We start from the raw sequence: 22,560 nt of genomic DNA, 5'->3' as shown, positions 1-22,560 counted from the left end.
CATTGAATCTGAGGATCTGGATTAACACGGGGAAGTTGTGCAAGTGGCAGAGTGTGACAGGCAGTGAGATGCTCCTTCCACACTTATCGGCATGTTTGAGGAATTCACTTCCAACCACTCGCACCTGGATCCATTCACTATTCCCAAGAATTATAAAAGGCGGAGCAGGAGAGCACACTTTGAGCGAGTTGCGGATGCTGGAAGGTGTACGAAACCAGAGGAAGACCAGAAGAGCTGCACCCTGGGAGACGTGGAGGAGAAAACCACTGGTACACTGGCCCTGTGAGTCCAGGAGAGACTGCACCGTGGAGAGGGAGCTGTACCTTCAGAAGGAAAGACCAGGGGCAGCTGGGGTTCTCTGGCAGTACGCTCACCAGGCCTCCTCCCCATGGCCAGTCAGGCAAACCCAGGTCTCTGAGGGTCAGTGAAAGAGACCCTGACCACAGCACAATAACCCCTTTTAGCTCCTGCAGCTCCCAATGCCAAATGCCCTTTTGGGGAGCTGATAAGTGGGAGCAAAATCATGACAGTGCATGCTGGGACTGGAAGTCCCAAAACCCTTTTGAAAATTGTGAGGTGCGAGAGGAGACTCGAGCCCAGCAGAGGGAAGTCTTCTTTATGAACTTTGTCAGAGGGTCCATATCCGGTGGATGGAGACCCTTGTGGACTTTTGGAGAGAGACTTTGGTAGCAGGGTCCAAGCCTGGCAGAAGGAGACTCTTAGAAACATTTTGACTGAAACTAGCACCAGAGATAGAGAGGTGTCCGGCGCCACGTGGGTGCTCATTCGAAGGTCACTGGCTGGTCCCCCCTCTCCCGAACCAGGAGAAACAACAAGTACCAAGAGGCCTTAGGGGAGGCTGGCGTGAGGTGTCAAGGTGGTCATACGAGGGTCAAACCAAACCCCTTGTACAGTCAAAGGTCTTTGACACGTTGTGGAGGCAGACGTGAACCCCACTAAGGGAGGCCTGTGAATTGGGGTGAACCGTGACACACCCTAGAAGATTGTGATGAATGAACTGTGCGAAGCCTGACTGGGGGCTTTGGAGAAAGCCTGACTGGGGGCTGCGACTTGGACTTAGGTAAAGGGAAGAACCTAAGGGGTCTAGAATTACTTTTTGTCATTGTGAACTGTGCAAATGTAAACCCGATGGAGGGATGCCAATAGAAAGCTAGGGGAAGGGAACCCCCTCTTTCTGATAAGAATTAGAAATTGTGAACTGTGGAAAGTGTGAACCTGACTCAGGGAATTGTGAAACTGGTGTTTGTGTCCGGTTGAGGGGAACGCCGTGCGAACTGTGATATTGTGGAGCATGCACTTGTCATAGAAAGACAGAGGAACCCAACCAGATGTTATGGCCCTTTGGAAGCCTCTGTTTAAATTACCAAGTGCTTTGAGAGGCTAACGCTGAAAGAAGGATCGGAGCCTGACCGAGGGGGATCCAAGGGTGAAGAGTAATCACCTGACGTGAAGGTTACCAGAAGGAACTGTTTGTTTTGTTGGTTAATGGCATATCAGGCAAGAGACTTTGCATGAAAGAAACTTGGACACAGAAGTTCCTGATATTGAGGAAAAGGAACTGTAAACTTGTGCCTGAGAAGCCCAGGTGTGCTGTGCTCAAGAGTCCTGCCTTGTCCCGTGCTAAAAACATGGGGAAGGGAGACCCCGGCCATAACATCCTGACTTATTATGTGAACACTTATTTTCTTGTGAACACTATCCCACACTATTTTGTAGCATAGCAGTAAGGATTGGCAATCTTTTTTTAGTATAGGCCCTTTTTATTCGACTAGACTCCACTTGGACGGTATTATTATTATTTGATGGTCGTAGCTTGCTCCCATCTTAGATTTAGGTTTAGATTAGGCTTTTATCTCACCCATTTTTACAGTTTACTAAACACCTTTGAACTGTGATCACTTGTGTGTCTTGCTTTGATACCATGCCTTCTTGTAGGCTATAGAGCTAGATATTAGGTCCCCGGAAGCCTTTATGTTAGGGGTTTTCCCATGGAAGCGTGGTGCCCTAGCACATTGTCAGAACGAAGGATCTGGTCTATTTGCTGGCCAAACACAGTATCGGAATGGCCTGAAGTCTGTGGGTGGTCCCAGGCTGAGACAGTGGTTTGGCATAGGGCACTGTATCAAGGACTTTCAGAGACAAGCGACTACCTCATATCCTGCAATGTGTTAACATAGATATTGTTTGCACCCCAGACGTTGCGCTGGCGGGCCCGGGGAGCCCTACTTGAAGAAGCGAGTACAGAAATGGTTGTGTATCTCCAAGATACACAACTTCCTGTTGTGTATCTCTGCAAATGTGATGTAATGGAAAGCTATTGAAATTGCAATAGTTTTTTTTTTTTTAAAGGGTTGCCCCCTCTGGTGTTTGGTGTTTGGTGTTTGGTGTTAAAGAAATAAAAGTCGCCCTTTTGAATTTGTCACATAAACTAATACAAGTTAAGAGAGGCGAGCTGGTTGGACTTTTGACACATGAAACCCCATGGGAATCTCTTCCTCTGTCTAACACTAGGCAGGGAGGTGGAGAGAACCCAACTTGAGGCGAGGTGAGCCTCAGAAATCCTTTCGCCTGACTCATGGTGGGAGACAAGAATGAGACAAGAATGAGTCAAGCCTAACACAGGAAGAGAGCAAAACTCCAGAGATCCCCATACTATCAGAGATTTCTCTCCCTGAGAGAACAGGAAATGGCAAAACACTTAAAACACTTAAAACTATGGTTGTTCCAGTTGATACCGTAAAGAGTGATGGAACATGTGAACAGCTAATAGAGGTCTCTTTAGTAAAAACTCCAGACAAAGAAAATTGAGACTTTCATGCCTTCCCATTATCTAGGGAGTCCTCTGATACTTACTGCATCTGCATGGTCACAATCACCATGATGCCCAAAGGTAGCATGGGGTCACCAGTGTGAGAAGGGGCCAAGGTGGGGATTTTTCCCCCGATTACTGCTTCTACACTCCCTACCACTATAGCGGCCCACTCTGTCACTGGGGTTCTAGCACTGTAGCGATCAAACTAAATGGGCCCATCTCAACTTAAGACTGTGGCGCAGCCCTTAATTGTCCTCCTCTCGCCCCAGAGGGATCTTGGGGACCTGTATATCTAGGACCTAGTTACCTAATTGGGTGTCTTGCAATGGATTGCCGCCGACTCAACCCGGTCCTCTGCTCCATCTCGACCCATTTATCAGGGGCTCAGTGGCCCTTGTAGGGGTTCCTGACAAAGCAAGACCGGATCCAACTGGGGACTTCCGCCCTGCTTACGAGTGAGCCCAGTCTCCCTCCAGTGCTTCGGCCAGAGCTACGCTTGGGGTACATGAGCGGCACATCATGGCGAAACCCGGGAAAACCCCTAAATCAATGGACATTGCATCCCTACTGCAGATCCAAGACCGGGGGAGGAAGGATCTCATGACAAAAACTCAGGTCCACAGGGAGGGAGCAGCGGGACCCAACCCGCAGCTGGCTACGAAAGACGATCTTCTACAGTATTGTATTGTATCGCGCTCGTACAAATGTGTTTCAGAGCGCGACGAGGCAAGGGAGGGGAACAAGGGGGTCAAAAACAGCGATTTTACTAGGCCCAGTGACACTGAGAACGCGCAAGTGCACGGGAGAGGGAAAGGGGAAAGTGCAAGAGGGGGGAGAAGTGGAAAGTGCTGAGCAAAGAATACAGATAAATAATAATAAATTAATAGTAAACAGCAACAAACATTGGTAGTGCAGCCGACAAGTGGCCAATGCTAGGTATAAGACGACAGACAGGTTGTGTCTGATAAGTGCAGAAAGGGGGGGGGACTGTATGGTTACAGATACAGACCCCAGTGCAAGGGATCACCAGGAGGCATTGCGGGAGGGTGGCAGGGTAAGCATGTACCTGGGCCCGAAAGTCAGAGGGTAAGCCAGGTGCACGGTGCAGAGACAGAGCAGATTAGCAGAGGAGAGAAGGAGAGAAGACAGAAGCAAAGGGGAAGGTCTTGATTTGCTTCCGGAACCAGAGATGGGTCTCCTGAAGTTTCAGAGTGGCTGGGAGGCTGTTCCAGTGGGATGCCCATCTACCCCCAGCTTGTTTCTTTGAAAAACGACTGTCCCTGAAGGTATTTAAGGAGGGATGGCTGAAGGTATTTTGGACCCAGGCCACAGAATGCCTTGTGGACAATGCCGAGGGTTTTGAATTTAATCCTTGCAGCCACTGGGAGCCAATGAAGAAGTGTCAGGGCTGGAGAGATACGATCCCAGGGCTTGAGGCCGAGGATAAGTCTTGCAGTCCTGTTCTGGATAAGTTGCAGAGGGCGGAGGGTAGAAGCAGGTAGATTTAGAAAGAGGCCGTTACAATAATCCAACCTAGAGAGACCCAGGGCTCGAGAGACAGTGAGCTTCTGGGGGAAGGAGAGGAAAGGCAGAATACCTCTGAGGAGGAGCAGTAGGAAGTTTGACTTTTTTAAGACATCTGAGATGTGGGCAGAGAAGGAAAGCGTGGAGTCAAAGATGACCCCGAAGTTCTTAGCCTCACAGGTGGGAATAGGAGGAGGGTCAAGGGAGGCCGGCTAGAGAGTGACAGGAAAGGAGGGTGAAGGTGTGCCGATGAAGAGGATCTACGTCTTGCTGGCATTCAGGCAGAGATCGTTGGCAGCACACCAATCCTGGATGGCAGATAGGCAGTCAGAGATGAGAGTAGGCGAGGAGGTAACCGAGGGGAACGTGAAAACGTGTTGAGTGTCATTAGCATAGCACTAAAAGTTGAAGCAGGAAATGGCAATGTGGTGGGCGAGAGTTGCCAGGTATTGGTTGATGAGCCAGGGTGAGAGGTTAGACCCCTGGGGAACATCGCAAGTTGAAAGAGAGATAGATGAAAGGAAGGACCCAAGTTGGACCTGGGAGGGTCGATCAAAGAGGAAAGAGGTCAGCCAGGCCAGAGTCTGATCGGTGATACCCAGGTTGTCACAGAGACAGTTGAGTCAGATAGTATGGTTGACCATGTCAAAGGCAGAAGAGAGATCGAGTAGGATGAGGACGGAGGGCCCAGTCAGAGATCAGGAAAGACATTCAAGGCAGTCTGGCTGAAATGGCTGGGAAAGGGGCTGCGATAGACAAAAGGATGAGGCTGAGCATAGGATTGGGGAGGTTGAAACCACTCTGTGTGAACAATCATATGAAACTAGCGAGTGGGCCTAGTGCATAGAGGCCCTAGAATACAAGGTGACCTTTCTCGGCGACAAGTACGAAGACTCTGAGAATCAATCTCGACGCAACAATATCAGGATCAGACGAATCCTGTCCAGCGAGGCTGACCTTGACCTGCAGGTCTACGTTGTGGCTCTCTTACACCAGCTCTTAGAAGCTTCGGTGGAGGACCCGATTGAACTAGACAGGACCCACTGAGTTCGTCTGGCGGGACCTGAGTGATGTGACTACACCCGGATGTCCTCACACGAGTCCACTTCTATAAACTGAAAGAAAATATTTTGGCACGAGCTAGACAAACAGAGGAGATCTGCATTCGGGGAGGCACCATGGCCCTATATCAGGATTTAACAGGGGTCATTGTGGTCAAACGCAAAGCACTGCAGCCGCTTATGGAATGGCTTTGCAAGAGGGACATCCGATACAGGTGGGAGTTCCCCACCGCACTCCACTTCATCCACTTGAACCGGTCATGGTCAATAACTATGATGAAAGACGCTGAGCAGCTTCTTTCTCCGGACACTGCAGTCCCCCCTGCAGAGCCAGACCCGAGTTCAGACCTGCCGACCAGGGAGGGCGCTAGAGTGGGCACGTGGTCCAAAGTGGGAAGGGGCCAAAGAAAGACTGGAGCCACCCTGCGTGATCTTGTGTGGCTTTATGTTCAATGTCCTGAATATTGCTTGGCACAGGCTCTAACACACAATAGCTGGTTCTGGAGGGCTTGCCAGCTTGCCAGGGTGCCACCAATGACATCTCTAGTTAACCTGGCTTGGCGGCTCTGATGGTTCTCGTTGAATGTTTAATGTCATATTTCTCTGTGTTGCAGGTTGTTTAATTCCTTGTTTTGGTTGTAGAACGACTAGCATTTATGTTCACTTTGATGATCCACAGGAAGGATTCTCTGTGGAGGGGGTGGAATCGGGGGTGGGGGGGGTACAATTGGGGTCAAGGGAAAAACAGCTCTCGTTAAGCCTCACTGGTTTGCACAGGTTGGTATCTAGGGGTTGACACACCGGCCCTATGGGTAGCATGTTTAATGATCCGTAGGATGGTACACTGTCAATGATCACCTGGAATGTCCAGGGCTTAAACTCGCCTATCAAACGTAAGTATTTAATGGGTAAATTAATTGATTTCTCTCCCTAAGTGGTCTTCTTACAGAAGACCCACCTCTTGCGGGGCTGACAAGGGGCGATTCACACATGCTCGTTTCTCACCAGGTTTCTCCGCTTCAAGTGGGGGTAAGAGAAGAGGGGTGGTCATTTTATTTGATAAATCAACACCCTTTGTCAAAATCAGGATCCTACATGACTCCGACGGTAGGTACCTGGGCGTCAAGGGGTCATACATGGTTAACATTTGGAGATTGCACAATCTGTCTGTGAGGGACTATACACATTACTTGCACGTCCACATGGGGTACTCCCGAATTGACCTGCTGCTAGCTTCTTCCCTGGCTCCCTCCATCCCTGATGGTCCATCAATGTTGTCTCCCTCTCTGGGGGCACTCTCCCTCATGGTTTCGGGGCTCACGCCCCGACCCGGAGGCCTTGGCGATTCTATGATCCGATACTGAGGGGCAGCGTTATCTGACAGGAGATTGGGTAGAATATTTCTAATTATTTACGAAATACCCTCACAGAGGATGTGTCCTTGAGTACTGCTTGGGATGCCATGAAGGCAGTGATTAGAGGGGAGGTCATGAGTCAGTCTGCATCATACTTGAAAGTTAGGACTTGTCTCCGGAACAAGTTAGAGGAAGAGGTCTGGCTTAGGGAGGAAGAGCACAAGCAATCGGCCAAGCTTAATGCCCATCTGGCGGATTGCACGTCCCAGGCCCTGCTTAAGGTCAAACAATATTACTACATTAGAGGGAACAAGGCCAATAAGATCCTGGTCTGTAAACTGGCCAAAAGCAGAACCTGGAATAATGTCCAAGCCCTGCGGGAAGCCGAGGCTGCGCTCCTCCTTAAGGAAGACGATAAATTAGCCTGAGTCCATAAGTACAACCCTGACACAGCCTCCACCCCCCCCCCCCCGGGAGAAAGTACATTGAATGACTACTTGGCCTCAGTTACTTTCCTGGTACTCCCGCTCGCAAAGGTCACACAGCTCGAATAATCGATATCAGGTTTGGAGGTCATGGCTGCCATTAAATCCCTAAAAAAACACTACCCCGGGCCTGATGGATTCACCTCTGAGTTCTATGAATCTTACTGTGACATTTTGTCCTCCCACCTGACTCTGCTCTTCAATTCATTCCCGGACACTGGCTCAATGATGCCCACTATGCTCAAAACCTCCACCATCCTACTTCTGAAGCCTGATCAAGACCCTAAAATCCTTGACTCATATCGCCCAATTACGTTCATTAATAATTACGCTAAAATATACTTTAAAGTCATTGCCTCTCGTCTAATGGGGGTTCTGTCCACCCTGGTCCACCCGGACCAGACGGGCTTAATCGCTAACCGGTCCACCCAAGATAACTGTCACGCTCACCTGATTCCCACGGAGGCGCAGGTCCGGCTACGAGTGCTGATGCTTCTTCAATGGTGAAGCGCAGGACTCAGAAGATGGACAGGAAGGGCCCCTCTACTCTGGCTTTTCTGGCTCGCAGGAATATTCCCCTGTGCGTGAAAAGGGAGTATTACCTACTGACGGAATAATGCTCAAGCCTCCCACTCCCTTCCAACCCTCCACGATACCCTTCCACGATTCCCCGTGAAGTCTCACCTTAGGGTCTGGAAGGATGAGTTCTCCATCCTGCTTCTGATGCAGGGGCGCGTTGAAACCCAGTTACTTCACTGGATTGAGGTTTGATGGGAGTTCAAAATAAGCTTGACTATTCAGGTGAGGCGCTGTAAGAGTTCTGTTGCAAGTTCAAAAGTGCAAGCTTATAATAACGTTCATTGTCTTATTGCAGCAAGCGCTAATGCTTATGTCTTTTTCCCCTTTGGGGCCGGGGTTCGGAATGCCGGAGATATGGCGCCGACCCGAAATGAAACGTGCAGTTCCAGTAAATGACAGGTAAGTTCTGGATGAGCGTTCTGGTAATGTCTTTGCATTCGCTCACTCAATGTCTTTGTCTTTTTTCCCCATAGGGGCCGGGGTGCGGAATGCCAGGAAGCGGCAGGACCCGAAATGAAATGGGAATGACCCAACAGGTAAGTCTTAGAAGGAAACTGAGCCTTTCCTATTCCCTTCCTTCTTTCACCTTGTCTTCTCGTCTTTTTCTCTCTAGGCTCAGAGAAGTGGGTGCGGATCCGGATGATCGCTGCTGAAGATGGAGGCGCTCAGGAAAGGTGAGTGAAATGCAGCGCTGCAGCGATCGAAGCGAAATGCTTTTAAAATGATGTCTTCCCTTTCAGGATCGTCAGTGTGATGTCTCTGTGATGCAGCTTTAGCTGGTAAGGTCTTCTTTCTCTCCAATTCTCTCTTATCTCCCTTTGCAGGCGACCCAGGATGCTGACAGGCGTGGCTGAAGTCCAGATGCAGGAGCTGACACGGTGAGCGTCCAGCTGCGAGGAGCAGAACAACGCGAAGCGTGAGTTGCTGATCGGGCGTGATTTAAATAGCTTTGGAAGAAGTTCCAGGTATGTATCCTTCCACCGATCAGGTATGTATCCTTCCCTGACCACACCCAGGTGGAAAGTAGTCCCACAGGTAAAGTAGTTCCATTCAGGCCTCAAGAGGGCCTGGATGTAGCAGCATGGTCTGCATCAGGTAAGTGCACATTAAAACACTTGAACACATGTCTAGCTTTATGAGCCTGGCGCCTAAGGCGCCAGGACAGGGGTCTAACATGAGCCTGGCGCCTAAGGCGCCAGGACTGTGTCCAAAGGGCCCCAGCTTGGGCCCGCTGGCACTTCCCTGGGGGGAATGATGCCTGCCTCTGGGGTTGCTGGGTCGGACCTGGCTCCTTGGAGGTAGGCATCATGACAATATCAGGAAAGCTCTCAACTTAGTTGACATAGTCGATAGGATGCATATGAGTGCTGGGCTCTTAGCCCTAGATGCCCAGAAGGCTTTCGACTGGTTAGACTAATCCTATCTCTCAGCGGTTCTTCGCAAGTCAGGCCTGGGGCTGAAATTCCAGCAGTCAATACTAGCCATATATTCGGCTCCATTGACCCGGATCCTGCTTAATGGCAGGGTCACTCCCATTGTGAGAATCCATAGAGGCACGAGGCATGAGGCAGGTATGCTCCTTGTCCCCCCTTCTTTTCACACTCTCTATGGAGACCCTCGCGATTTGCATTCGCATTCAGTGCAACATTCGAAGTATCCTGTTTCGGCATCAGGAATACAAAATCTCCCTTTACGCAGACGACGTTCTGCTCTAACTGACTGAAACAATCAGTCCCCACCCTGATGGCTGAACTAAGGGACTTTGGATGGTCTCTGGTTTCGTTGTCAATTATTACAAATTACTAGGTCTATCAGTCAGGCTGCCACCGGAGGACCTCGAGGTGCTCTCTGAGCTTTACCCAGTTAAATGGAAAGGGACTATATTGAATATCTGGGTGTTAAAATTCCTGATTCGATCAAAGCATTGTATTCTGCTAACTTCCCTGCATTGATCGCAGATGTGGAATCGAATCTAAAACATTGGCACAAGCAAATAGTCTTGTGGCTGGGACGGGTAACAGCAGTAAGAATGTACATCATCCCAAGACTCATTTCTCACTTCTCGTCCACCCCGGCACCAGTCCTGACGCAGAGATTGCACGCCCTACAAGGGACAAGCTTCCCATATATATGGGAACACTGTAAACCTAGGATAGTCAAAAGAGTTCTATTGCCGAAAGAGAACCTGGATGGTTTGGGGGTCCCTGACATTTACTGCTACTACCTGGCTTCCCAACTTTGAAACACTTTTTACATGTGGTCAGACAGGGAGATTCCCCTGTAGCCACAGATCGAACAAGTAGCGTCCCCATTTCCGTTGAGACAGCTGCCTTTTGTCAAGCTGGGGAATTATTCGGCTAGGCGCACCCTCCTTACCTCGATTTGCCATACACTCTCATGTTGGAATTTAAAACTAAAAGGTGGAACACCCCTATAGGCCTGGGCCCTTTGTCACCAGTGTTTGGCAACCCTGAGTTCACCCATGTCGGACAAGCATTCTCAGCTTGGAGTATGGGGGGCCTGAGGGAACTCAGACAGTTTTACAAGGATGGGTCTCTGCTTATGTTCGAAGATTGAAAACAACAGTTTGCATTACAACGGGGGAGTGGTTCTGATACCTACAGCTGCGCCACTGGGGTTGTCATCCGACAGTCCAACAGAGGGGCACCACAGACCTCAATGCTCTAGAACTTACTTACTTGGGGGGTAGGTTCATGGGTAGAATGTCAGTGCTTTACAACTTGTAATACTGCTACGACCTGCAGGAATGCTTGCCCTACATGCTGAGTTGGGAACATGATCTGGGCTGCCCTGTCAGGGAGGACTCATGGCATAGCATATGGGAGCGAATTCATAAGATCACTAGATGCACCACGGACAAGGAGTGCCAGCTCCAACTTTGCTACAGATGGTATTATGCCCCAGATAGACTGCATTGCATGGCCCCTACTTATCCGGAGTCCTGTTGGAGGGGCTGCCAGGAGAGAGGCACCTTCTTATAAGGTGGTGGCAATCCCCAAAGCCCAACTCTTCTGGAAGGAGGTCCTCTCCCATATCAAATCCATGCTGAAATACACGCTGCCACTCGACCCCCTAATTGTTTTGTTGGGAGACCTTGGGGATGGGCTTTACCTGCTTACAGGCCATAGGGCTAGGCTTCTCAATGTCCTTCTTCTGGCAGCCAAGATCTCCGCAATTGGAGAGCTGCAGGCAGCCCAGTGGTGGCAATGTGGTGGGGGAAGCTCTGGGAGATGTTGGCCTCTGAAAAAAATCACTGCCCTAATTGCAGGGAGATACACCTCTTATGTCGCAACTTGGCTACCCTTCATCAAGTATACGCAGGATGGCTATCATGGAACACATAAGCCCAAGTTGTACAAATATTTAGTCTTACTTTGATTTAGGAATGGGGTCTTGATGGTGTGAATGTATTTGACTTGGACAGTGTATAACAATCCAAAACATACTATGTAATCAATGCTTATTCATGTCTTTTTCTTCTTGTACCTGTTTACCCTCGTTTATGCCAACTGATGCTGTGTTCCTTTGTCTTTTACAAAACCAATAAATAAAGATTTTTTTTTTTAAAAGACACAGATTTGTGTAATCTCCCAGTCTAATGTTCCGACCTCCTCATTGGATGATATTTCCATCCCATCCGAGGAAGATGTTCCATCAAGGTCAGCAACTTTCTTGGCAAACGAGAACTAAGAGGTGGTTCACTCATGGCAGGACTCTGGGTTTCCCATCGACTATTGACCCCAAAACAGGAAGTATTTGAGGAAAATATACCATCTATTTTACCCCCATATCCGCCCTTGGAACAGAAATTATGTTTCTCATGTGAGTAGGCTGGTCATCTGGCAATGTATTGCCTTTCGAATAAAATTGATATCCCCACCACACAATAGTTAAAGGGTCCTATTCAGGGTGGGCAAGGTAAAGAAACAAAAGCTGATTCATTTTATGCGAGTATCCAGTGAGATGCTAACTAACGAATAATAAGAAATGGGTACGAAAGAAACCTGATATAATGTTCTGTACTGGAGAAAAGAATAGTTATCAGATCCTTGCAGTGCTCCAAGGGAAAACAATTTGGGCTCAGTTGGATACTGGAAGTAAAGGTTCTGCTGTACAGGATAACCTCCTTACACCTAATTGGAAATCCATAGGGAGCAAAGAAATAAGTTGTGCACATGATCAAATAGAAAGACACCCCTTTACCATACTTAATGTTACCATTTTAGGAAAGAATGTCTCTGTATTAGTGGCAGTGATACCTGATCTTCCTACATCTCTAGTCTTAGGTAATGAAATCCCCCATTTTGATAAATGGATTTTCCAAGTGGCACAAATAAAATTAAGAACTATGGAAAATCTCAATAATCCAGTAAGGGTGAAAGATTTGTTGTACTTCCCTCACAATTCATACCAAACATAAGGACAAGAGCAGGGGCACAATTATGGAATCTTTTGCGCACCAGGCTAAACCACAAGATCCTGTACCCAAAGTAATCGTTGAGGCACAGGGTGCCCTACCACCTCAATCAGACTTGCAGGAGCACAAAATACTTGCTGCTATTGCTGCTCTTTGAGCATCTTTGGAAACTAAAATAGATGAGGTAAAAATAGACGTCCAACTACGGGCTGAGACGTCCACTGGCTGAGAGGGTCACTACTGCAGAGGTACTGTTAAAGGACACTGCATCCACGACTGGGACCCTTGTGGAACGAATGAAGATGCTGGAAGAGCGCAATGCCACCATGGAAATGAGAGCCGAAGATGCAGAAGGTAGATCCCGCAGGAATAACGTGCTGGTGCTGGGCATTCCGGAAGGAACGAAGGGACCGGACCCAACTACCTATATAGAAAATCTTTTGCTACAGGGAAATGGGCCTGAGTAATTATCGCAAGGATTTGCAGTGGAACAAGCCCATTGTTTGCTGCAGAAGAACACCCCCACCTCTAGTGGTCGTATCCCAGACTAATTATTGCTCGGATCTTGAATTTCAGGGATAGAGAAATAATCTTACAATTTTCCAGGGAAGGAGGTGAAATACAAAGAGGTGCTTCAAAAATTGTAATATACCCTGATTATACACTTAACATGCAGACAGTGCGAAATATGTTTGTGCCTATTAAAGGAAGACTGCAACAACTAGGACTAAAGTATATGCTTATGTACCCATCTAGACTAAAAGTCTTATACAAAGGCAAGTTGTTTTTCTTTGTCAGCCCAGAAGCAGTAGCCATGTGGATCGAACATAACAATTTGCACGCTACAGGTGACTCCGATACTCAGAATGCTGAGCGCCCTACTCCTTAGTAACACTGCAGAAGCTGGACAATAATGATCTCTCACCCATGTTTATCGAATGGGCCCTGAGGAACATTGGTTTGGACAGTCTGAATCAATGCTATTCCGATATGAATCCTAACCACAATTTGAAAGTTAATAAATAGTGGGGGAAATGCTCTGCTACTCGCTGGGAGTACTCACCTAACCCCCTCCTTCTTGGTTGATACCTGGCACTGCCCGGTCGACAGTGCCATGGGCCAGTACCCAATGACCCTACATGGGCCCTGCTGGAACGTGTACGCCTGAATGGAAAATGTCTGTCGTGCGATGTTTAACCCCTTTCTTTAGGGAATTGTTGTTTGGTTTTTGTTTAGACTTTGTTGTATGGCTTACACTATGTTTTTATTGGGGGAGGAAAGATGGGCTGGGGAAACATTCACATGCATTCAAAGATATTAAGGTACTTGCTGATCTGACACATGATAGAGTGATCCTTGAGATGGAAGGGGGATCTCTTGTGACTATCACGTGTGGATTTTGGAGTAGCCATATGGGAACTATGGTGGCTACAAAGGGAAAATCTTGAGTATGTCGCAACTCAAATTACGGGCCTAGAATGTGTGCGGTTTGTGATCCTACATGCGCAGGAACAGGATTAAATCCTACCTACGACGTAAGAACATTTCTATAGCGCTGCTCGAGGAAACTCATCTGATGGCAGCAGATCAAGACGTGATTATTGAACATTAGGGAGGAACAGGTTATGGAGCCACATATTCTAAATTTGCCCGGGGAGTATTGTCATTGATAGATGGAAGGTTATCGTTTCAATTGTTGGAAAGTGACATAGATAAAAAAGGGAGATACTTGATCCTAAAAGGTTATCTGGACCACAGAGAAGTGTGTATTGTGAACTCTTATTTTCCAAATCAGAGATACCTGCCCATTTTCATATGCTATGTAACCGCATTGCAACCAGACGAGACAACTTTTTCATATGGGGGGATGAATTAATTGTGTACGAGATGCCAAACTTGACAGGACTTTCCCTCCCCGCAACAACTCTTCTTTGACTACATGCACCTTGAACACAACACTATCAGACCTGGACTTAGTGGATGTTTGGAGGGAACTACACCCGCGTGACAAGGGGTTCTACTTTTATTCCTCCACTCATGAATTACATACTAGGATAGACTATATTTTTGTTGGTGCAATGCAGTTAGTGGAATTTTATTAGTGCAACGTACCCAGGCTGAACGATATTGGATCATTCACCTTTAGTGATAGTGTGGGAAAATAAACTTGGTGTATGCCTGTGGATACCCTGGGTGATGACCTTTTCAGAGATAAGTTGCGAGATACCCTGGTCAATTTCTGGTGGGAAAATATTGGAAGGGTTGACATTTGGAGTATTATCTGGGAGACTATGAATGTGGTGGTGAGGAGGGGAGGTTATTGCTGTAGCGTGAGGTATTCGCAGGGTACTGCAAAAAGACCTGGAAAACATGGAACAATTGATAGCTATGCTAGAGACCTTACACCCTGGACTGGAATTAACTAAGAGAGAAGTCTGTGAAGCTCGATCTCAATGCTCACAGGCTTGGGACTGGCAGCCCAAATTAGACTACACTACACAGGTAGCCCGTATGCATGTAGAAGGAGATAGATCTGAGAAAATATTGGCATGGTTATGCAAACGGGAGCGGCCGAGAACTTTGATCACATTGCTACATGATGAATGTGGAGCTCCGTAGTGATCCCAAGCAACTATTAATGATGTTTTCGCCACATTCTTTTCACAATTGTACAAACATGACAATCCAGTCCCCCCTCCTGAAATTACTGAGGTGCTATTACAGATTCAGCTTCCAAAACTTACCGTTGATCAAATAACATTTCTAGATCAACCCTTACATTGGAAAAATTGGGGGGAGGTGATAGTATCCCTTTCTACTAGCATGGCCCAGGGGAGTGATGGCTTAACGGACACATTTTATAAGACATATAGTACCATCTTGGCTCCGACATTAATGAAGGTCTTTGAAGAGTCTTACAATAAGGGCATGTTTCCGGCCAGTACGCTGATTATCCCTATCCGCAAGCCCGGGAAACCTACTGATAGGTGTGACTCCTGTTGCCCTTTGGCTATGCTAAATTGTGATATTAAAATTCTTACTACGGTGCAGGCTATGCGCCTTTGTAACAATATCACCTCTTTGATAGATCCAGATCAGACTGGATTTGTTCCTGGTCGCAACACCACTTTAAACCTTCGCAGATTGCAACACATTATTGATCAAACCAACAAAGACCCATAACACTTTGTGGTGGTATCTCTTGACGCTGTTAAAGTGTTTCATTCAGCGTATTGGGAATGGATGGTTGCGGAACTGCAGAGCTTTGGGTTTGGAGATGCTTTTATCCAATGCGTGACATTACTTTACTGTTCCCCGACAGCTAGAGTGAAATCAGGACGGCAGGTTTTGCAGTCCTGGGCTACATAAAGGGGAACTCGCCAGGGGTGTCCACTTTCCCTGATGCTATATATACTTGCATTGGAATCGCTGGCTGTATAATTAAGGCAGGAACACTTGGACGCTGGTATTATGGTGGGAGGTAGCAGACATTTGAAATGCTAATGACGTTTTGTTGTACCTCTGTGAACCTCAACATAATCTGCCCATCATACTTGATGTACTAGACGCATTTGCGGGACTGACTGGAATCTCTTTCAATCAACGAAAATCTTGTCTTTTTCCCTTAGCGGGGCTCCACGGGAGAGAGGTGGAGACTTTAACTGATTTGAGCATAAAGTGGGGATACACACCTGTAAATACTTAGGTATACATATTATGCACACATCCAGGGATATGCATGTGATTAATACAGCTGCAGCAGTAGACGGTGTGAAGAAATCTATAAAGTTTTGGTCCAAACTCCTGCTCTCCCTTATGGGTAGGGTGGCTATTGTTAAAATGATTATACTACCCAGGTTGTGCCTTCCCTTATGTACATCACTACATAAAAGTGGCGTTTTTTCACTCCTTCAACACCTTGCTTAGAAGTTTTTTGTGGGGCACTGGACGGCATAAGATAGCGCTCCGCATGCTGAGCTTATCTTACAAGGACGGTGGGGTGCAGATGCCAAACCTGGAGCTTTATTTTATAGCTGTGCAGTTGAGCTTTGTGGTCAAATGGCTATCAGATGACCCTACATCAGAGTCCATAGTGCTCCAAATATTGGTGAAACCTGCCAGAATTAAAGAGATCCTATGGATCCCTAAGAATTACATTAATCCCCAACCTTTACTTGTGAAATTGGGCAAACAAATATGGCACAGGGCAATAACATTGCTCTGTACAATGTACCATTATTCACTGCATGCCCCACTCTTGGGTGATATAAACAAAGACAAACCAGACTTGGCTGCAGCAAGACGTTGGGAAAATCTGGGTAACTCCATCTGGGGGGGATATGTTCGAGAACGGGAAGTTAAGGGAATTGGAGAGCCTGTTGCTACAGGGAGGTTTACCTAGAGGTCGATACATGAGAATGGTTAGGGTGGCTAAACACCAATGGAAGAACTGGCCTGAGGAACCTGAGATAAATATACTTTTGGCTCTATTATATGACTTAGACTGTAGCTGTAAACCAGTATATAGACCGTTTGTATGCTTGCTAAATGCAACTAGTTTCAGGGACACTCAATTGAGGGCACGTTGGGAAAATGATATTGGTTTGAGGCTTACTGATGATCAATGGGACCAAGCATTGATGTTTTCTAAAAATGTCTCCCGGAATGCAAGATTTAGATTGCTACAAATTAAAGGAATGGTTCGGTAAAAAATGTGTATTGCCCCTACGGGTCGGCCATGTGTTTTTAAGCCTAAATCGCTCGATTTTAGAAAAATTTCCTATGGACCTTACCCGAGTTTTCATCCATTAAACGCACGTGAAAACAGGCATCCGGGAGCTGCCATTTTGTGATAATCCTATCATTTCCCCCATCGCCCTGGCAGACCTGCTTTTGCGGCACTAAATCATATCCCCGCCCCTGAGCCTGTCATCAGCAGACACGTACCGCCCATTTCCCAATGCCAAAGCACGTCTCGTGTCAACATTCGCTGCACTTCAGCTCATGACGTGTCGCCATGGATATGGCAGGACGCCGCTTTCCTCAATAAGTATAACAGACCGTTTCACAACACACAGCAGCAGATTTTCGATTCCATTCCTTTCTCTGTGTTACTTTGAGTATTCTGTGACTCGTTTCTGTGCTCTGGTCAGCTACCTTCGTTGCTTGTAGCCTGTGTGAACAGATACCAGTACCACTGCTATAAATTATTTTAGTTTGTTTAACACACAATGGCTACAATAATGCCCTACATGTACGAGCCCGAGTATACCGAGGAGGAACTACTGGAAAGGGAAACACGCAAAAACGATGGGTCTTCGGACGGCAGTTGGGAGGACGATTCAACAGCTGAAGAACCTGGACCTAGTCGCATGGACAGTGTTTCCACCTGGTGCACATGCAATCGGTGCAAGCTAATGCCAACCGAGGAGGAGAACTGCTGCTGCTGTGAAAACTCGGGATGCGTGGCCTACATTTCAGAAGGCGAGCCATGACCGCAATGCATCACCGAGCTGACAGACTTCAGGACAGCCTGCCTCACACGGTCCGTGTTGAGGAAAATGATGGTGCTTATGCGCAACTGTTCGTCCTCGTAATCAGAGTAACTAGTAAGTATACTCTGCTTGTCATGCCACACCTATTTCATGGTCTTCTACTATATCCAAAATTACATATACATATCATTGTAACGCATGAAAGTCTTTCAATAGTGTGCAGTGTCTAGATAGCATTTGTCCAAGCAGAATGCCATTAGTTACAAGAATTGTCATTGACAACAAACTTTTATTAAACTTATCTTGGTCATTTAAAAACAGTTTGTTCCATTCCTTTTCACAGGTGGTACAGGCTGGTGGCCTATTGTTCCTTTACATGGTGGCTTCACGGGAGGCTTAGACACCGCGTTCGAAGAATAATACCCGCCTGTGTCGTTCGTGCCATAAGAGAAACGTTCCCGAGTGACAGCGGTCAGTACAGGTGATTTTTTGTCTCAATGTGCTGCAACCTGACCTGTACAATGTTTAAAGTCTTGTATTTTTGTGTCATCAAAATAAGATACAAAATAAAACACCACATATATTTTAACAACGGTTGTTTCGATTTTTTAAATGAAGTGTGTCTCCATTCAAGGATGGACGTCAGACATCTGTGCTCCGAATGGGTGAAGGTCAGGTCGCTGTGAAGCAGGGTGGTCACTATCTAAGCTAACATAATATATTCTCAATAATGCATGCACTAAATAACACTTGCTCAAAGTCTTTCAGTCGGTTATGTCTCTATAAAAGTCACACATATCTATACTATCAATCAACATTGGATTATACAGGCCTTAGGTTAAGGGTCTTGACCACTATAATACACTGTTTGAAGTGTGGGTCTGTGCTCACAAGAATCTCCGGTATGTGGCATTTGTTATTGATAGGCAACGATATATACTGCAGTAGGGGTCTAATGTTAGTTGGGGATCTGCTAGGTGGGCATCATGGCGTGGTCAGGGGTCTGGCACATGAAGAGAATACCTTGCAGGGACACAGGGTCAGAATGGCAGTAAATTTCCTCTGGCGAGGGTGCGTGGGCAAGGACACGTTTGTGGAGATGAACGAGCTATGTGCTTAGCTCAGGCTGGTTCACATGCAGGACAGCGATCTCAGAGGAAGAGTGATGTGTTACATTTATTAGCTGTTGCAAATACCTCTGGAGTTTTCCAGTCAGAGTGGGAACGAGGGTGGGGGCCATGTGCTCTGCCCAGTGAGGCCTGGTCACCAAGATGGAGTGGAAAGGGGGTACAAAAATGGATGCCCCGTGTCTTGCTCAGTGGTCCCATCTACGCGAATGTCAACCAAAGTTAACATCACATAAGGGCAAGGGACGAACCCACTACTGGAGGCACTTGGTCCGAGTTTCTACTGAGAAGTAAAGGATGAGAGGGGCCTGATGGCCCCTCGCTCCCACACACTTGCCTGCATGCCCACCGGCCCATCCATCCCACCCCCCTCTATCAAAGGCGGTTCGCACCTGGGGATGAGCGCTGGCATGGGGGGCTGTCACGGGTGCAAACGGCCAAGGTGGCAAACAGCATGTACACTTCATAAGGTATCCTACGCCTTGGGGCCATCGCTCACATGGCCTCCTCAGACCTCGTGTCTCCAGGCAGGCCTCCCCTGAGGCAGGCCGCCCCCCTGCAATCCACATAAGCGTGTCTCCATTCAGCAGTCTTCCTGTGCCTTATCTGCACGACCCAGGTCCATCCATCCCACCCCCTCTATCAAAGGTGGTTCGCACCTGGGGATGAGCGCTGGCATGGGGGGCTGTCACAGGCGCAAATGTCCAAGGTGCCAAACAGCATGTACACTTCAAAAGGTATCCCATGCCCAGGGGCCATTGCTCACATGGCCTCCTCAGACCCCGTGTCTCCAGGCAGGCCTCCCCTGAGGCAGGCCGCCCCCCTGCAATCCACATAAGTGTGTCTCCATTCAGCAGTCTTCCTGTGCCTTATCTGCACGCCCCAGGCCCATCCATCCGACCCCCCTCTATCAAAGGCGGTTCGCACCCGGGGATGAGCGCTGGCATGGGGGGCTGTCACGGGCGCAAACAGCCAAGGTGCCAAACAGCATCTACACTTCAAAAGGTATCCCACGCCCAGGGGCCATCGCTCACATGGCCTCCTCAGACCCTGTGTCTCCAGGCAGGCCTCCCCTGAGGCAGGCCGCCCCCCTGCAAACCACATAATACCACGACATACACACGTCATTCATTCACAAACACACCCCTGTTTCTAATACTTTATAAACCACTTGATACGTCTCATGAGAACATCTTTGTGCTTTGCAAGTCAACTCCTGAACCTTCTACCTGAGTACACTGAGGTCTATGCTAATCTGCTCGTCGTCGTGCTATCTGTGACCGCTTCGAGCAAACTCGTCAGTGTGCTACCTGTGGCCATCTACCTGTTCACCTGCAACATACTGCTCGGCCTGCTGAATCCAACGGTTTGTTGGTCAAGGTAAGGCCATGTATCCTTGACATATTTCGGTCATTTTTACATTTCTATCTATTTGCGATTACAGTACCCAATAGAGCTATGGTCATTGGTCTCATTGCTATTGACTTGAGTTTCAATTGTTATGCTATCAATAGATCTATTTATTTTCATCTGTGTGAATTGTCATTGAATTGCATCCTTCGGGGGTCCAGTCTATAATGTAAGCATGTTTCCTTTTCGTGCAAGACAGAACATCCAAGGGACGAGTCACATGTTCAGAATTTAGTTACATCATTTAAAAAATGTCTAACTTATGCAAATACTAAGCCGCACATGATGAACTTGTATAGTTCGGGCGACCAAAACAAACCTTGCATTGAACATGGTATGGTTCATTTACTTTTTTATGACATTTTTATTCATCAAGGTTTTATAATAATCTTTATTTTACTTTTCAGAATTTTCAACAATGCCTGCCTGTTCGATTAGCGGTTGCCCTTCGAAGACCCATGCTAAATCTGAAGGCACTACAATGCATGTATTCCGGAAAACTGTTGATCGAATAAGAGAATGGGTCAGACATTGCAGATATCCACTGGATGAGCTGGAAAGTAGAGTCCAACAAGTCTTAGAGGACAAGAGGGGTGATCGATAACGCATCTGCAGCCGGCACTTTGCCTCGAACATGTACGCCACATCTTGGGTAACAAAGAAGAATAAACGGCGAACGACACGAAAATTGCTCGCAAACGCTATTCCAACTCTATTCGTCCACATTCCGCCAGTGGTGAGTCAAGTGTCCGGATTTAGCTTTAGGCCTTGCGGTAGTGTGTAGGTAGCCGAATGGATTAATTGATATTTTAGGTGTTGTGTCCCTTGTAATACTCCCTTGTAATACTTTCGATATTGATATGAGTGTATAGCTTTTTAAATAATTACATGTATCAATACATTATTTTTCGATTTTATAACCCCCAAAGGATGGGCACAGGGAACTGTACTATATTGCGCATTTTCAATAGCATTATTCTCAAGTATTCTGTCGGTTTACATGGCAATTTTTTAATATTTGCATTTCATTATCAAACAATAATTTACGTTTACAACTGCTCTACTATCCACTGAATCTGAAGCAAGAACATTCTACATCCGTGACGTGCCCGCAGTCATCAACCACTTCTAGCGCGTATCAGGAAATCATACTTGGCTATTCCGCCACAGACTTGTTTTATGCATGTCAAGTAATAGTTTTTATGTATCGTGTGATTATTTTACCAATTGTTTGGTTAGTGCTTTCCAATTGATATACACCTTAGTTGTCGTCCCCTGGTGTTTGTTTTCAGTTATAATTAGTGTTATCCATACTAATGCAAGTACTGTCTTTCAGGGAGATGCTGAAGCATCCACCACATTGACAACAGCACTAGATGTTCTTCAGCAGCACGAGATATGGATACTGACAGCTCCATCGACCGTGATCATCAGGACTGGAACACTTGTCATTTGATTGTTCTACACCATGTTTCATTTGTGGTTAGCATTTATGTACCTGTGCGGTCGACTTCAAGTGTGTGTTGTGTTTTGAATATTGTAATCCTTACTAATGCAAAAACTATGTTTCAGGCAGTTGTTGAAGCGTCAACCCACGCACTTGATGCGGAGCCTGACATTCAAGTAATTCCAGGGCAAGTGAAAGCGTGACCATGCGGATACGAATCAACGCAAAAGCTTTCAGAAGTGCGCACCACATTTACAACATCCATAGATATTCTTCAGCAGCACGAGGTATGGATACTGACAGCTCCATCGAGCGTGATCATATAACGTGATTCGTTTTGCTATACTTTCTTCCCTATTAACGCAAGTACTGTGTTTCAGGGAGACAACGGAGCTTCCTCTACAATTACAACATCCCTTGTAGGTGATGCAGATGTAAAGAAATCGGAGAAATAAGTTGATGAAATCTGATCATATTTAGATATTCCTTGATTCTTTTAGACAATGCATCATTTGTGGTTATCTCTTTAGATGTACCTGTGCCGTCGACCGCAAGTGTGTGTATGTTTAGAATAATGAAAACCATACTAACGCAAGTACTGTGTTTCAGGGAGTTGCTGATGCATCCTCTTCAATACAATCATTCGTGGCAGTCCATGCAGAGCCAGAGGTATGGATACTGACAGCTCCATCGAACTAGGTCATCAGAGCTTGAATACTTGTCGTTTGATTGTTCTACACAATGTTTAAATCGTGTTTGGCTATTGAGATGTAGCTGTGTGTTCGTCCTCACGTGTGTTTTATGCT

At 47.0% G+C, this 22,560-nt stretch overlaps 1 protein-coding gene across 2 annotated transcripts in view; it reads right to left on the bottom strand.

Moving 5' to 3' along the window:
- ANKAR (ankyrin and armadillo repeat containing) overlaps positions 1-22,560 on the bottom strand; it is a 1,891,262-nt gene that overhangs the window by 1,050,111 nt on the left and 818,591 nt on the right. The window lies entirely within an intron of this gene.

The sequence above is a fragment of the Ambystoma mexicanum genome, chromosome 9 (genome assembly GCF_040938575.1).
Source record: "Ambystoma mexicanum isolate Mex_15411 chromosome 9, UKY_AmexF1_1, whole genome shotgun sequence".
NCBI classification, from domain to species: domain Eukaryota; kingdom Metazoa; phylum Chordata; class Amphibia; order Caudata; family Ambystomatidae; genus Ambystoma; species Ambystoma mexicanum.
The sequence above is the reverse complement of the archived record's forward strand: the minus strand, read 5'-3'. Positions and strand labels throughout refer to the sequence as shown.